The 17,642-nt window shown below is 34.7% G+C and overlaps 1 pseudogene; it reads left to right on the top strand.

The window, feature by feature from the left end:
• The window catches only part of LOC146997223 (cullin-5-like), a 70,441-nt pseudogene that overhangs the window by 18,428 nt on the left and 34,371 nt on the right, over window positions 1-17,642 (top strand).

Genomic DNA, 17,642 nt, shown 5'->3' with positions numbered 1-17,642 from the left:
GAAATTAATTTTTCTATGTAAAACAAGAATGTGGAGAAGCATTTGTGCTCCACATAAGGATACCCAAACAAAGATTTCTCTCCAAATTCACTAATGCATTATTGCTATCTAGTCACCGATGAGTTTGAGAATTTTCGGTAGGGTTTTGGGTAATCAGGAAGTACCTTTAAATGTTTAGAATGATAATTATTGAGGTTATTCATTTAAAGTAATATTTTCAGGTTTAAAAATAAAAGTTGGAATTTTGGAATATTAAAATATACAGGGTGTCCACTAAAGTGCACTACCACCCGTTTAACTTCTGAACGGCTACGGCTATAGTCAGTGGTGTCCAGGTATAGTAAAGTGGCTATGCACTATTACGTGAGATAATTTTCAGCACCACCTGGTGGAAAACAGCGTATCTATCTCAAAAACGGTATGAGATAGGAAGAAAAAGTGAATTACAAAGTTCTAGAGCATCATCGATTTAGTACAAAAAGACACCTCGTGGACATGAATATTAAGAACAGAATGTTTTAAATGTGCATTTGTTTATTCACAGTTTTCGAAACTGTGACGTCATGAAACAATCTTAGAAAGAAAAAGACAACTAGTTATCACCAGCTATCTTTGTTTTTGATGTTTTAAACTTCACCTAAAATGCACATCTGGACCTTGTTAGAACTTCATGTTGCATGTTGTAGCATAGCGGGTGACACTTTTGCACAAGCATCTGTAATATGTCGTTGCAGTGCTTGTGGAAGGGTCACACACACCTGTTGTTTGAGGTATCCACACAGGAAAAACTCCATTGGAGTCTGAGGTGAACGTGGGGGGGGGCACTGTTCGAAACCCCTGTACCCGATTATTTTTTTTCCAGATTCCTCCATCAGGTACTGGTTCACTTTCAACGTCATGGGTGAACCAACCATTCGGGAGTTGAAGCAACGGCAGGTTCTCAGCAAAATCTGGTATGTCTTACAGAAGTTCTCACTATTGTGAGGCCATTAGCATATCATGGTAAAATATTGAGCCAATTAGCCTGTTCTAAGTCCCCACCAAACATTAATTGAAAACTGTATTTGATGTCAAACGTTGACAGAACATGATGGATTTTTCCAGTGCCCAGTAATGGGTGTTCTGCCTATTGTATATTTCATTTCGCGAAAAGCATGCCTCATCCGTCCACACTAAACCTGCCAAGAATTTTGGCTGGACATTTATCAGGTTCATGACGAAGTTGCATTATGTGAAACATCTCTAGGCATTCCCCAGTAATACCTGAATAGGTGTTGGTCAGTATGGATGAGCACCTGATTCATTTAGGATTTTCCCAAAGTAACTTTTTGAAAGACCACAGTTTTCACTTATCTCGCTTGTGCTACTGTTTGGATATGTGAGGCCGTATGATAAGACATCTTCAAGTTGCACTTCCCGCCCTACCTTTGCTGGTCTGCCAGTTCGAAGTCAGCTAGTCATGCAGCCTATCTCCTTTAAACGTTTCACAACCTGTAGGATAGTTTTTTATGAAGAATGCAGGCCTGCAAGAAAACATTGCCGATGCAACTGCATTGCTGATCATTCCTTGTGCTCACATTCATGTAAGTAGATTCTCAATAATCATTTTTTGAAAATTGCTCCATGATAATGAACTTCAACATACAAGCATGAGGACATATCTCTTTTATAGCTCAGGTGAAACGGCGTGGCGTTTCGTACACTATTTGCAATGCACAAATTCACATACCAAGCTCAAGTTGCATTGAATTGATGTGTTTTGCGACACGATTGTGCGTGATCTGTATGTTATCATCTCTGTTTGTAAAGACAATCAGTATAAGGATGCACCCCATGGGTTTTGAACCAGACTCCACTCGACTGTGAATTACATGCGACATCGCTGTGCCACGATATGGCCATGTTTTTCATCCGAAAAATAATCTTTTCTCCTTTTGTTCAAGTTTTGTGACGTCACAGTTTTGGAAATAGCGAAGAAACAAATGTGCGTTTTCAGTGTTCTGTCTTTAGCATTCATATTCATAAGGTGTATATTCGTATCGACAATGCTCTACAGTTTTGTAATTCACTTTTTCTCCCCATTTCATATTGCTTTTAAGATAGAGAGGCTAACTCTGCCATTGTTCACCAGGTGGCTCTGTAAGCTAGCTCATCAAGTAGGCACCAGGTGTAAGCTGTCTCATCAAGTAGCACATAGCCTAGACACAATTTTATGAATATATCTGCAGCCGTTCGGCAGTTAAACGGGTGGTATCGGGCTTAAGTGTACCCTGTATATTTCATAGTTTTCTGTAGAAGGTTTTCAACTGAAAACAAGAAATTCTAAAAAGATTTTATAAAAAATGATTCTAAAAGATTTTTCAAATTCCTCTTTCTATAATTTCTTCTTCTTAAGCGGAAAAGCGGTATTTTTTGTAGCCTTCTTCGCACAATTTGATGATTTTTGACAGACAGAGAATAATGCTGATCTAAAATTTCAAAAAGTTATGTACACACATCTTTTATGTTCTAATTAGGTATTTATCTCCTAAAAAAAATAAATCGGGAAACTTATTTACACAACAAATTTTCATTTCTTTTGTTCTGTGAAAAATTTTGTGGTGATTGCTTTAAGAACAGATTTAAAGCAAAAATTTAGTGGTTTTGCACCAAAATACTGTATTTTTGTAGAAATTTTAGTGTAGTTTCTTCATTGCAGCTTAAATTCACGAGTGCTTATTTTGAAACTGAGTTTAAGACAAATACAGTCAAAAGTCATTAATCCGGACTCGTCATTACTTCGGTGATTCCGGATTATCGATTTTTCCGGATCAGTTTAAATCTGGTAAGATGGCATGCAGAAATTACAAAATTAAAAATATGAAACCGTAATTTATGAAATAAAGAACAATTATGATCTAAAGGGTATCAAAATTTACAAAAAGAAAAAGCTTAATATTTATTTGTTTACTTTATTAAACATTTCTTTCAACACGCGCATAGTTGAAATTAGAAAATTGCAACCAGAAAACTACTTGATGTGTATTCATGATATTTATAATAACGAGGAATTTGATTTAAATCATATCAAAGACGGAGTACACCGAGATGAAATACTACATTTAGTAAGGAATTATAAGCCAAATAAAATAAAAACATCTGCCCTGAAGATAAGGATAGTGCTGACAGATCAATTTCCAATTCATTGCGCGCAGCGGCGTCCCCCCCTCCGGCCATGAAATTGATAAACATATTTCGGATTTCGAAACATACTTTTGCTTTGTAGATCCTTTACATATTAGTAAATATATATCGGAAATTCTATTTGACATAATTGAAAGTTCAAGCTTACTTTTATAAAATTGCTGTAACAGTCTGCAAAAAATAATAAGCCGGATCCAATTCGAAGATTAAGGAACAACGCAATCTGCAACATTAACCGAATTAGATAATTTTAGCTTAGTTTATACTGTCCATTATACATTAAATGCACATGCGTAAATGTATTATGCGCATGCGCACACGCATATTCGCAGCCGTAAAGATCTTAACGCGAACGCGTAAACGCCTATGCGCATGCGTCAAAGAGACGCATGCGCAGAAAGTTTGTAGCTTTGAGGTCCGGATTATATTTCATTCTGATTTATGGGTGTCCGAATTAACGACTTTTGACTGTAATATAATGATTGTCTATCAAAAAATGCTGGAACTTAAAATGTAATGAAAATAAAGTGTAGGAAAAACAATGTGTAGGAAAATATTTAACAACTTCTGTTAGTTCAATTCGCGATGCAAATATGAAAGTAGAAAGAAAATTTCAGTATACTGTCACCTTCATAAGAATTTTATTGAAAGGAAATTGGTGCTTATGTATTAGCTGGAACTCAGCAAAAATACTATCTCTGACTCTGGTTCTCGTAGATGGCCATCAAACCATGAAGCTGCTGCAGATTCTTCTAAAAAAAATGACTTCTTTTTTTTTTTTTTTTTTCCCTTTGTCTTTTCTTTTCTTTTACTTTCTCTCTTCAGTTTTTTTTTTGGGGGGGGGGAGAAGAGGAAGGATTGCCAATTTTTTAATTTGCAGTCTCAACTTTTAGATCAATTAGAGCAAGTACTTATTTTCATTGCATCATTTTTGAGGGGAATGGATCTTTTCTTGTGGAATGTTTTAAGGGACAGAGCTTATTCACCTTATTTAAATTTTTTTGCATTTTTCATCTTGTCTTCACTAGATTTGCTGAGAAATGTATTAGAAATAATCTATTAATTTAAGCAGTATGCTGTTTTGCCAAAAATTTGTGTGTAGGAAATTATTCATGACAGAAGCCATATACTGGAAATAAAATTTCAGCGAGAGCCAGCAAAGTGTTAGAATAAGAACTGGGAAATGGATTGAGATAAGTCACTTGCCTTATTCAACAGAAATCGCACAGAGATAGAAAAAAGCCGCAGAGAATAACAATCTAATAAATTTTGGAATGTGATTGCTAAACAGTATCCATGGGAATCAGAAAACCAGTTCCGTCAATCTGCTGATGTTGAAAATATATTTCATTGTTCAAAGATGCAATAGATTGAAGCTTTTGGTATTGCAGAGTAATGGGTTAATATACAAGTATCATGTAATTTAAATTTTGATTCTGTTTTCAAGTTTAGACTGTTTACCCGGAACCCCAATGTTACATGACGAGAACGCCTTCTCCGATGGGCAGCGGACCGCTTGCGGGGGCTTTCACTGTAAGTCTGCTCTGTCTTATATTTGTCTTGTAGCAGTATTTATTAGGGGCAAAATGCCTTCGTGGAAGACTTTCTAAGGCGAAACGCTGGCATTGGAAACCTCGAAAATGAATTCATCACCGAAAAAGATGTAGTCGGGTTCGAGCCCAGCTAAAACAGGCATTAGCATGTAATCTTCATGACATGTTCTTTCACCCTTCTGTTTCTCGTCGTCTTCCTCTCTCAAACACTCTCGTTAACCTCTCAGTCTTACACGAGCCCTGTTTTTGTAACTAAGTTCACCCCAGCATACTTACTAATGAAAAACATTTCGAGTTTAGAGATGACATTTGAGACTTACTTAAATATTTGAAATAAAAAGGAGAGAGAAAGAGAGTGCGAGAGAGAGAGAAAAGTTTTGATTAATGAGGCTGTACAGTAAGTCCAAAAAACCAACTTCTTCCTGTCTTCTCTACTATGTGTATGGCCTCAGTTCAATATTATTTTCTTCAGCGGGAGGTCAACAATTTCATGCCGTTTTTATTCTTTCTTTTACAGCACCCTTTCTGACTCTTTGGTTTTTTTCCTCCTCTTTTTTCCGAACGCTTGCGGGGGCTTGTTCAAAAGGGGGAGTATAAGGTATTTCTCCCGCTTTCCTAGCGCACTGATGGAGCACCTTCCCTGGGAGATAAAAAAGAAGGATTCGTTGCGAAGAACAGTGACCAATAATTTTCTTCTCCTCCTTCAGTGTATTAAGAAAGTTTAGATAAAATGCAGTTTCCCTTAGAAAGTCTTCCACAGAGGGCAAAGGTGACATTCAGACGGGAGAAAGAACCCCAGAAGAAGAATTGGGTTGGCTGCAAAGGATGGAAAAAGCACTCTTCCTCCAAAAGAATTCATCGTATGTCTAAAGTAAGGTTCGTTTTGCAATAAAAAAAAGGAAACACGTAAGTCTCGTATCTTTTACAGATCAAAGAAAAAATGCTCGAGGGCTATACGCAAAGGGAGAGGAATAGAAATAAAGTTAATATAAAACAAGAATTACCACTTACAGCAACCTTTCCTGGAAAAAATGCATGCTGGAAGGGATAAGGAAATACATATTTGGGCATGCTAAAGAAGGCGGGAGGAAATGAGTAGAAGAAGCGCTCTTGGAAACAACTTAGTAGAGCCTAGAAAGAAGAAGCGCTGTGCATAGTTCCAGTCTTTTCTCACCCTGGGAGTGATTTTTCCTTCCACTTTCTCGTCTAACTGGAAGACATGATCATGTGTGTCGAAAACATAGCTTTAAACGAGTAGAGGGGCCTATGTCGGGGCTGAGAGAAGAAAATGGAAAAAGAAGTTCGCATATTTCTCTCTCTCTATATTCATATGGAAGAAGAATCTCGCATGTTTCTCGCATTGCGGTCGCTTGCGCCGGGGTCAAAAATTCGAAAAGTGGGGTAGGGTACATTTAAACAGCGCGCGAAATCTAGCGTACGCCGATTTTCTTATCTTCCTCGCCTCAAAGCCTGTCGGGTGTCTGTAAAGTAAAATGGCCACCACGTCCTTTTTCTGTGACGTAGCAGAGCAATGGCGCAGAAGTGTGTATTTCGGCTGCTTGACGTCCACCGTGCCTGCACTTAAAATTTCTCAGTTAGCCTCAAAATTACTGGTACCCGTAAGAAAAACCCGTATAGATTTATAGAAAGAATGCCCATGCGAAACGCACCGGAGTTCTCTCTGTAAAATTCAGTTTACACTTTTCTGATTTTTTTTTTTTTTTTAAGTGGGAAACTACTTTCTCAGAGACCTCATTTGCTTCTTTTTCCATGCACTGGGAAAAGATTCTTCCGCTGGAGGGGGGAAGGAATGCTTTACGCTCCTCTCAAAGACTATCAAACTGGCAATCTGAGACAGAATTACAGAGCCCCTTTGGTACTCTCTTCTCATTGAACAGAGACAAAATGTTCAAAAAATGCCCCTTCCACACTCGTGAAGCAAGAAAGCACACTTTCGAATTCTATTTTCTTCTCCGTAATTCAGGGGAAATCTTCGCTGACAGGAGAGGACGGTGAAAGGGTTAAGTACAGATATCCCCCTCGTAGAGTGTTGACACTGCTCTTGGGGAGCGAAAGAGAGAGAGAGAAAGAGGGAAAAAAAATGCTTACGCAGGCTTTGTACAGACACCACGAAACAGTGTTCGAATCCTGGCGAGGGCACTGCACAATTACAAAGATTTTTATCTCTTTTTCATCCAGTTACTCAGCGAAAAACCAAAGACTACAGCAGGCTTCAACTAAAATCCCGTCTGCAGAAGCCCACCGAAAACATCGCAGGTCGGGAGCGACAACTAATCAACACCAGGGTTCAGTACACCCTTCCTGCTTTGCTTGTTAATAATTATTGTTGTCATATTTCCACATTCTTTTTTACAACTCACTCCATGCATGTTCCACAGGATTTAAGTCTAAAGAATATTGGAGAGATCTCAGAAGGGGAGAACAAAAGTCGAATTGGGGGTGCACGAAAAATTCTCTTCAGAATTCATTTGGAGGGTTTGAAACTGCATTATGCAAATGTTGTCCCCTGAAAATAACTGGCTGCTCGTCGTTCCTCATGTGGTCTCCTTCAAGAACGTTGGGATCAAGCCTCCACAGGGAGACGGGTGGGGGTTTAGCCAAGCTGGCTGCCCCGTCTTGGTTAAAAGAGGTTGTTTATGCACGATGAAAAATATGCAAGGCCTTTGCTGAGAATCGAACCACGACAACAATGATGAATTTAACATCGCAAGAGGAATATGTGTTCAGTTATGCAAGGGACATGCTCTTGACCACGGTCTTCCTTCACCGAACCAAATCCGACAAAATTGTTCTCCGAAGAAGCACATCGAAATTGGACCGTAAATATGTTCGTGAATACAATGCTGGGCTGGTAAGGACTCTTACCAAATTTTTACCAAATATTTCTACCTTATTTAAAAATTTGTTTCTTCGATTCCGAAAAAGATCATATTCTGCAGTTTTAGAAAATAGGCGAGGAAAACTTATAAACTACTATAAATCTATTACAGAATCACAGGCGGATAAATTTTTGGTATTTTCTGATTATCTGGACCTCTCCAATATCAGCATGTCATAAAATTGCCATGTTTTAGCCATATTTTCAAGTATACATGCAGCCAACAGCCAACTAATGCATTTGCATACAAATGGTAGTTGCATATGGATTTATATGCTATATATTTAACTGTTTCACTTGTACTGGCTGTTAAAGATGTAAATTTTGGCTGTATAGATTGTTTTTTTTTTTTTTTTTTTTTCCTTGTAAAATTCCTTGCTTCTTAGAAAGTGTCCTTTTTATTATTATTTGTGAGCAATACAGTACCTAAAATCTGTAAAGATGCCAAACAAAAATTTTTTGTCCATTCTCAAAGCCACAAATAATTTTGCAAATTTTTGTAAAGATGTGGATAATCAGAAAGTGCCAAATTTTTTCTAATGAATTCTAATAAAATATATATTTTAAGTTAGTTATTTCCATAAACAAAGACTAAAACTGAAGTACAGTACAAAATCCGAAAATTCGATATTGGGAATGATCTAATAATTGCATCTCCTGACTATCAACACAAAATAAATTAACAAATATAAGTAAATAAAATAAATTAATTAAAAAAAAGTCCTTATGAAGTGTAGGAACGGAAACTATAATGCTGAAGAAAAGAAAGCACATGTGCCATAAATGTGATTAATTGAGATTTCTGCACATTACTATCTAACATTTGCTAGCTAGGGAGTCACATCGCGTGGCCAGTGACAATAATTGATGTTGTATTGATGTTGGACACAAACAGACTTTTGTCCCTTGGTTGGTTGGGGGGTTGCCATTTTACTGTTTGAGCTAAACAATGAGCAAAGCAGCAATATTACTATGCCTACATGTCATCGTACTAGATACAGTCAAAAGTCGTTAATCGGGATGCCCATAAACCGCAATGATCTATAATCCGGACCTCAAAGTTAAAAACTTTCTGCGCATGCGTCAACGCATAATGCGTTCACACATGCGCATATGCGTTAACGCATTCGCGTAATACCTTTATACATGTGCATATGTGTGTACGCATGCGCATAGTATGTTTACGCATGCATGTTTAATGTATAACGGATGGTATAAGCTAAGCTAAAATTATCTATTTCAGTTAATGTTGCAGATTGCATTATTCCTTAATCTTCGAATTGGATTCAGCTTATTATTTTTTGTAGACTATTAGAGCAATTTTATAAAAGTAAGCTTGAACTTTCGATTATGTCAAATAGAACTTCCGATGCTGGATACTGCCAAAGGATCTACAAAGTGAAAGCATGTTTCGATGTCCATCAAACAAAAAGTGGAATTGCTGCAAAAAATGGATAAACGCATATCCTTTGTTTCTCTAACCATTCCAAAATCTGCTTATCAATTTCACACTGCTCTGCGGGGGAGGGGAACGTCGCGGTGCGCAATGAACTGGAAGTTGATCTGTCAGCACTATTCTTATCTTCAGGGCAGATGTTTTTATTTTATTCGGCTTATAGTTCATTACTAAATGTAGTATTTCATCTCGATGTACTCTGTCTTTGATATGATTTAAAAAAATTCCTCTTCATTATAAATATCACGAACACACATCAAATAGTTTTCTGGTTGCAATTTTCTAATTTCGACTATGCGTAATGTATGCTTTACGCATGCGTGCATTGAAAGAAATGTTTAATAAAGTAAACAAATAAATATTAACCTTTTTTTTTTTTGGTAAATTTTGATACCATTTAGATCATAATTGTTCTTTATTTCTTAAATTACGGTTTCAAATTTTTAATTTTAGAATTTCTGCACGTCATCTTACCAGATTTAAACTGATGATCTATAATCCGGAAAAACTGTATAATCTGGAATCGCCGAAGTCCCAACGAGTCCGGATTAAAGACTTTTGACTGTATAAACTGATGATCTGAAATCCAGAAACTTTCCAAAATCCAGAATTGCTTAAGTCCATATCTCAGAATTTGTACTGTATATACTTTAAAAATATTTTATTGACAATTCTTTAAAAGCAAGATCACAGTTAAAAGAGATAAGTGACATATTTAATATTTAATTAATGATGATCAACAGTCATCAATGTTAACTGAGATCTGTTCAATTAGTTTTTATTTAGGAATGTACTTGGATTTTTATAAATAAATATCTTTTCACCCGAAATTTCAAGTTAGCATATGTATCTTTCTATAGAGAATTTTTTAAATAGAAAAAATAAAAAAATATCTTGATTGTTTTGTTTCAATAACTGTGATATGCAAACTAAATAGTTTCTTCAATTATTTTTAGCTGTGCATAAGCTGCATATAATTAAGTTTTATCTGAGCTCTTAGTTAATAATATTTTCTTTATTAATAGTTGACTGAATCATGTGTAAGTGTGCTTGTGACAGCATTTAATGAAAATATTTTAGCAGAATGTCTACCAATGGTCAAGAATAATGAAATAGAAAGTAAGTCTACTTCGATAAACTCACTGCATAGAATAAGTATTTTAATTTCTAGTAGATGGGTCTGGCTAATAATTTAAGTTTGTTGTAAATATATTTTTAGCAGTAAATAAATAAATTACTTAATTTTTTATTACTTTGTGTCAACTTTTATTTATTTGTCAAAGTAGAATTGTTTAATCTTTAACTTTATAGAACAAAAATGTTGAGATATACAGTCAATCACAAAAAAAAAAAAAAAAAAAAAAAAAAAAATATGCACTCAGAAGAAATTGAGCCATAGCCATAAAACTTGGCAGGAATGTGGTCAAGAGATATACAAATGATTTAAATTTCAACGGCAATGAGACATGGGTAAGTGTGCTGTGGGCATATGAGGTGTACAGTTGGAAGAGTTTTGAAGCATGACTACTTGTGCCATAGGGCTATTTGAACGAATCTCTAAACTTGGATTGATGGTATTGTGACTATAGATGCCTCTGAGATGTAACCGACAGCAGTACAAATAGTTGTCTTACTTTGAGAAGGGGCGTATAGTAGGCCTCAGAGAAGCAGGTTGGTCAAACATGCATATTGGCCACCATCTCGGGCAGAGCGATATGGTAGTTGCTCAGTGTTGAGGACTATGAATAACAGAAGGGATAGATAGAGTCAGGGCATTCCAGGTACACGAATGAATGTGAGGATCGTGCACTCATAAGAGTGGCCACTTCCGCACCAACAACGTCACTACTAACGATTCGATGCCATTTACCACCTTTCAGGCATCCAGTGGTATCAAGAAAAACCATTCAGAGATGACTGGCCAATGCTGGTATATGCTGCCGATGTCCATTAAGATGCCTATCGCTGACCCCACATTATAGACAGTGTCAGTTGGATTTTTGGCTGAACTCGGGCAAGCTGGAGTGTGACTGACTGGAGGCATGTGATCTTCAGCGATAAATCTCGATTCAGTCTCGGTGTTGATGATCAATGCACATACGTGTGGAGGCGGCCAGACCAGTGGTCTGATCCATGATTTGTTGTCAAGCAGCATATGGCTATTACACAAGGTGTTACAATATGGGGAGTGATTTGCTGGGACACACAATCACCTCTAGTTGTCCTTCAAGGCAATATCAGCAAGACAACATTCATCTATATACTGTGTGATTCTCCCAACAATGCCTTCATGGATATGACATACTCCCATGTCCTGCCAGATCATGATACTCCCATGTCCTGCCAGGTGGCAGAGTGGAAAGCATGATGATGCAATTTAGCACAACATATCTTGAAAAATCACAATCTTTATTTTTTCCATGCATATCAAATAATCCTTTTTCAGACAAGATATTTCTTAATAATATTTGAATAGAATAACTCCCATTTTGAAGTACGACATCATCTTAAGCAAGTAAGCGGCAGCAGCATGGATGAAAAGCGTCTTACCAGCAGGAGAGCTAACGCGGAAAAGGGAAAAGTTATAGTACTTTCATAGGAAGAAGGCTGGGAGTGGGAAAGTTTCAGTTCACAGTTTTGGTTTAGAATTAATTTGATTGGACAAGAGGCATCTGCATTAAAACGTTACATAAGATAGAAAAGTCTGGAACCTGTGAGAAGAGATGAATTTAGGGGCAGATTACCAAATTTAGAATGTTAATTTTGAGGTTGTCAATTATTTTTTTGAAACAGCTATCATATTTTGTTATGTCTTACATATCCCCCCCTTCAAAAGAAAAGTTGTGTGAGCAGAGTGGAAGAAAAAGCATTAGAGCAGCAAAATGTAGTTATAATTGTGAAAATATAAAACATATTTACTTTTTTTAAACAAAAAATTATTGCCATAAAACTTTGACCGATATTTTGAATCAATTTTGACATTTCACTGAATGTCATAAAATTTTGAATTCAATAATAATTTTAGACTCTGTACTCTTTTAAAACAAATTCACATTTTTTAGTGTTCTGAGATAAGAATGTCCAATGAAATTTTGTAAAGTTCTTGAAAGTTCCACATGGTAAAAGTTCAAATTTTTTCACAAACTAAATGTTCAAATAAAATTCTTTCAAATTTTTGTTGATGAAAATATTTCTATTATATTACAAATTAAGATGCCAATTTTCATATTATTTAATTTTTTTTTCAACAAAGGCATTTTAAAATATAAAAATTTAAAAAATGTAAAATATTTTCTAATCAAAGCTTACTATTATGAAAACATACTCAGCGAAAAAAATGCATCATATTTGTGGACTATCTGGCATTGAGAGGTTTTACCAGATATTTTCATTCTATTCGAACTCTTTTTATGAAAAGGACTTTCAAAAAACAAAATGGACATTTTAACAAAATTGAGAACTTTTGTAATTAATAACTTATTTATTTATCAGTATTCCATATTTATTATGTTATAGTTTTAAAATTAGTCATATATTGTATATGTATTTATAACTCATAGTTTTAATGTTCAAAATTTCATATGCTATAAAGTCCAAATTTTATATGAGAAAGTCATAAACTATGATAGGCCATAGTTAAAGCTTGTACGCTATGTCCTGGATGTTTTCATGTCTTTTCTCATACTTTTGCTTTACTCCTGTACTAATGCTTTTCTCACCAAGGCCTCTCCTTTTGACGGGGGGGGGGAGATGTAAAATATAAAAAGAAATATGATGGCTTTGCTCTTTGCGAACCAGCAACCTTTAATTAATTTTCTGCAATTCAGGATCTTCCCCTACACCAGTACCTTCTAGAACATTCGCGCCTATTGCATAACCTCCTCATATAAATGCTGCGTCATAAGTCTTTCTACATTTTTCTAGAAGCTACTCTGTTACATAACCTTTCATATAAATGCTGCGTCATAAGTTCTCCTACACAGATGCCTTCTCGCCTTCATTCGGCTAATGCCTCCGCTATGCTCTTCTTTCTTTGTTAGAACGTTATAAGTCAGTCGTATCTAATAATTCAATTACTGAATAAGTATTTGAGTAACTTCATCTGGAAAAAATCATCTGCTTTAAAATAAAATAAAGATGTGCTGTTAAAAGTGAAAAGTCCTGAGTCGTCATTTTTCTCCGTGTTGCAATTATCCCAGTTTCGTCAACCATCTGCCAAAACGTGAAATGGAATAGCCTCACCATTCACCCACGATGTGTGGGAATAACTGAAAACATTACACATGCACATATATATATATATATATATGAGGGAATCGGAGTGTTTAAAATTTCAGGAATCAGAATTCGTCATTTTCCCTACCGATTCCACATTCTAGATGTGGATAGAATGGGGTGTTTAGCCAAGTGGCGTGGTGGTAAACAACAGGCCATGGCTCAACATCACCTCAAATCATATCTTTCAGAATTTCTGTGGAGGCAAAAATTATGTTTTTGAGGAATCAATTAAAAGCAGTTTCAGAAAAATGGCCTTGCCATAATGATTGTTAAAACTATTCTTAGGCAACAAGATTTGAGTATTATTGTTATTGTATATTGTGTGATTTATTTATATCTTTGTGTCTCACTAGCTGGTGAGATATCTTGTTGATTGGTGATTCTTAGTCTTGGGGGCCACTATAATAAGGAAGTACCATTAATTCTTTACTTTGACTGTATTATATTTGATAGATTTTTTTTGGTAATATATATCTAATTAAACATGCTAGAAGTATTTTAATTAATGCTTAAGTGTTTTTAAAACATTTTCTTTGTAATAAGAATTTTTTAAGTTAATTAGAAATAGGCGAGAAGTTAAAATTGTTTTTAAAAAGAATAATAATACCAGATTGATATGTCATTTTTATAGAAAGTGTCTTCTGGTAAAAAAGATGTCTTTTGAAACCAAATATATTATTTTATAAGGAAAGACATTATTTAATTCTTTCTAAATGTGTTTTTGGTAGAAGTTTAAATGATTTCCAGCTATTAAGTTGGCATGATTTCTTTCCCTTCTTTCTGTAGTATGCAAATGTTTGCAAGTTCCCGAACATTTAAAAAATATATGTTTTAGGTATTTATTGTACTGCACAGTCATGTGATAGTTTTAGATGCATATTTTATAAATTTTTTGGTAATTGGATCATTTCTTAACATTTTTTACTTCTTTGTACAAAGTAAAGGAAGCTTTGTAATAGAAACATTTCCGGATATATTTCAATGAAAATATCCATTTTACCTCTCTCGAATCCATTTGAATGGTTTTTTTTCCCTCCTCCTCAATGATATCTGTGCATATGGCCTGAATAAAGGAATTTCTTTCCAAAATGGATTCAGAAGGAATTTTTTTTCCATGACATCTGTACATACATATGTATGTGTCTCGCTTACCTCAAAAACAATTAGCTGTAGAACAGAGAAATTTTGTACATGGGAGTGCTATAACATCTAATTGTGCAACTCCTTTTTTTGTTGCAATCAGCTGCACCAATTATATATAAAAATTATTAAAGACAATTATGAAATTATTAAAGACAGAACTTTAAAGCATTTAATGAATCTTGGCACCAAATTTCAACCCACTTTTAAAGTAAGCAAAAAATTCAGCATCCAATAATTTGGAAAAAATCTAGAAAGTTCCATAGTCTTCTCCAGCTACAAAACTAACTTACCTACTACAACTTATCTAGAATAGAAAGAAGCAATGCTCCATGACTTCAAAAAGCATACCAAAGAACACATAATAAATGAGATTTAGACAAGAAAGTTAAAATATTGAAGAATTTTTTTACCATTACGAAAATTGGCAAAGCCAGTAACAACTTTAGTATTATTTAAAAGGTTTTCTACCATAATCTGATTATAGAAGAACTCCATGCCGCAGTAACTATGGCGAATATTCTGCAAAGACGTTTCACTGCAATTCATTGAAGACTTAAAATAACCACCAGTATATTTTACAATAGATTCTCCAACCTTTATGCATTGCTCAAATTTCACAAAATGCCAGATTTCAATTTATAGCTAACAAGACCAGAAATTACATGAAAGAAATAGAAAACCGTTTTGCTAAAATACTTAACAGTTCTCTACTTTAATTAAGACACACAGATGCAAGATCACAATTTCACTTGGATAATAAGTAATAACACACAGATACTAGAAATGCTTCTCACTATTAAAATTAAAATTATTTTCCGTTAATGATTTTGAGAATTTATACATGGCTGTTCCGTTGCAAGAAGTATTTGACAGTCTTTTAACTCTACCAGATTTATTTCCACAAATTATTACGGTTATTTCCAAGGAAGAATGGCAGCTGTATTTAGAAAGTATTCTTTTTAATAATTACATTGCTTTTAATAATGCTTTTTTTAAGCAAATCAACAGTATCCTAATGGGAATAAGATCTAGTTCAGTGATCTATAATGTGTACCTTTTCACCAAGGAATTTCATTTTCAACAACAGTTATCTCAAGTACAAAGTTCATATTACTAAAGCATATACAAATACATGGATGATATTATTGCAATCAATAACTTCAATAAAATAGAATTCGATCACATTTATCCTTCATGTTTGAAACTCAATAAAACTAACTTTCAACAAGGAGATATTAATTAACTTGATTAGCAAATTATCAACTTTAAAGATATCAAAATTTATGACAAGAAGAAATTTTGATTTTCCTACTGTTAAACTAATCTATTGACACTCCAGTATCTCCAGAAGAGTAATTCTAAATACCATACATACTCAGCTCCTTAGAATAAAAAGTATTTGTAACAAAGTCGAATACTTACAAGAAGAAATAAATTATTTAGTCAAAATTCTCTTTGAGAATAAAACACCTCTATTCAAAATTTCTATAACCCTGAAGAAAGCTGCTATTAACTACTTTTAAAAAAATTTTTCATTTATAGTGATATGATATTTATTAATTAAGACACAATAACACGCTGAACAAATACTAATTCAGAAGCCAAACAACAAATATCAGCGTTATATTTTGAAAATTTTCACAGGACTAGTTTCGATAGTTTTACCGAACCACCATCCTCAGCTGCAAAACCTCAAATGAACAAGATAGGAAATAATGATTAGATAAGATAAGAAAGCCTAAACAAGAATAAGCAAGTGGTGCCATCTGTTGATGAAACCAGAACTAAAACATAATTTCTTTAAACGCTGAAGGCAAAGATGGATTGGAATTAGAATCGTTAACTAGAACAGAAAAATTCTTGTCCAGGCTTTCTTATCTAATCATTATTTCATATCTTGTTCATTTGCGGTTTTGCAGCTAGTCCTGTGAAAATTTTGAAAATATAATGCTGATTTTTGTTGTTTGACTTCTGAATTAGTATTTGTTCGGCGTGTTATTGTGTCTTAATTATAGAAGTCCCAAACAGGCTTATTTTGTGCTTTCTTTTTTCCACGTGGTTTTTGTCGTGTTGCGTTTGTATGTGTTTCCGAGCCCAAAACGGCTTATTTTTTGCTTCCTTTTTTGCACATGGTGTGGCCGCCATTTTGTGATTGAATGGGTTTCGGTAAGTACTTTTTTGCAATTTTCTAGTTCTGTTTATGTTTCGCATATTTGGATATTGTGCTTTGCTTGTCTGATTTCATGCATTTTGGTTACAAGCGTTTTGTTTTCTATTCGTTTCAGTGAAAGTTTTTTCTGCTGTTTTGTATGTGCTTTATTATTATTTAGTTTGATTTTCTGCATTGTTTATCATGCCTTCATCCATTAATCGTTTCACTAAATTACACCTGAAGCAGCAAAAATTCCTGAATCATCTTGACTTTTTACTTAAATGTAAATGTAAAAAATTGATCTCCAATTTTATTCAAATCAAATCTAATCAAAAACCTTCCAGTCGCATTTCAAGAATTCTGTTAAATTTCAAGCTTGCCTTACTTCGGTCCATCATAAGGGATACACGTCAACAATTGTCCAAAATTGAACATGAACTCTATAAGCTTCATCTGGAACTCCCTAATTCATATCCAAAATTCACTGCCCTTGAACAAAAGTCTTGGTCTAGAACGGAGAATGCAGTTAACCGTCATAAAAACACCCTTGCAGTTATATTCGAAAAACTTTTTTTACAGTCTTCCAGTAGTTCAAAAAAATCTTCCCATTGTAAACATCAAGCCAATAGTTAATATTTCTAATGTTAGTCTTTCAGAAGAACAAGAGAGAAGTCTAAAATATAATTTTAACTTCTCACAAACCTGTAAACTCTCGATTCCAAAGATTTTGGCTCCTATCGAAAAAACTTTCAAGTTCAGTAAAGTTTCAGATTCACAGAAAGAAATGATTAGGCATCTTATCGCTCATAATGTGAAATTCAATAATAAACCTTTGAAACCAAATCTAACTGTGAGAGAAAGAGCTACAATGCGCGAAATTCATTCTAACCCGTATATTATCATTTCAGAGGCATGCAAAGGTGGCCAGATAGCTGTCATGGATAAGAACACTTACATTGATGGTGTCACTAAACTCTT

Source organism: Stegodyphus dumicola, chromosome 5 (genome assembly GCF_044657685.1).
Source record: "Stegodyphus dumicola isolate Sdum_Otavi_A_Nest chromosome 5, ASM4465768v1".
In the NCBI taxonomy this organism is placed as follows: domain Eukaryota; kingdom Metazoa; phylum Arthropoda; class Arachnida; order Araneae; family Eresidae; genus Stegodyphus; species Stegodyphus dumicola.
This window is presented reverse-complemented; position numbering and strand designations above follow the sequence as displayed.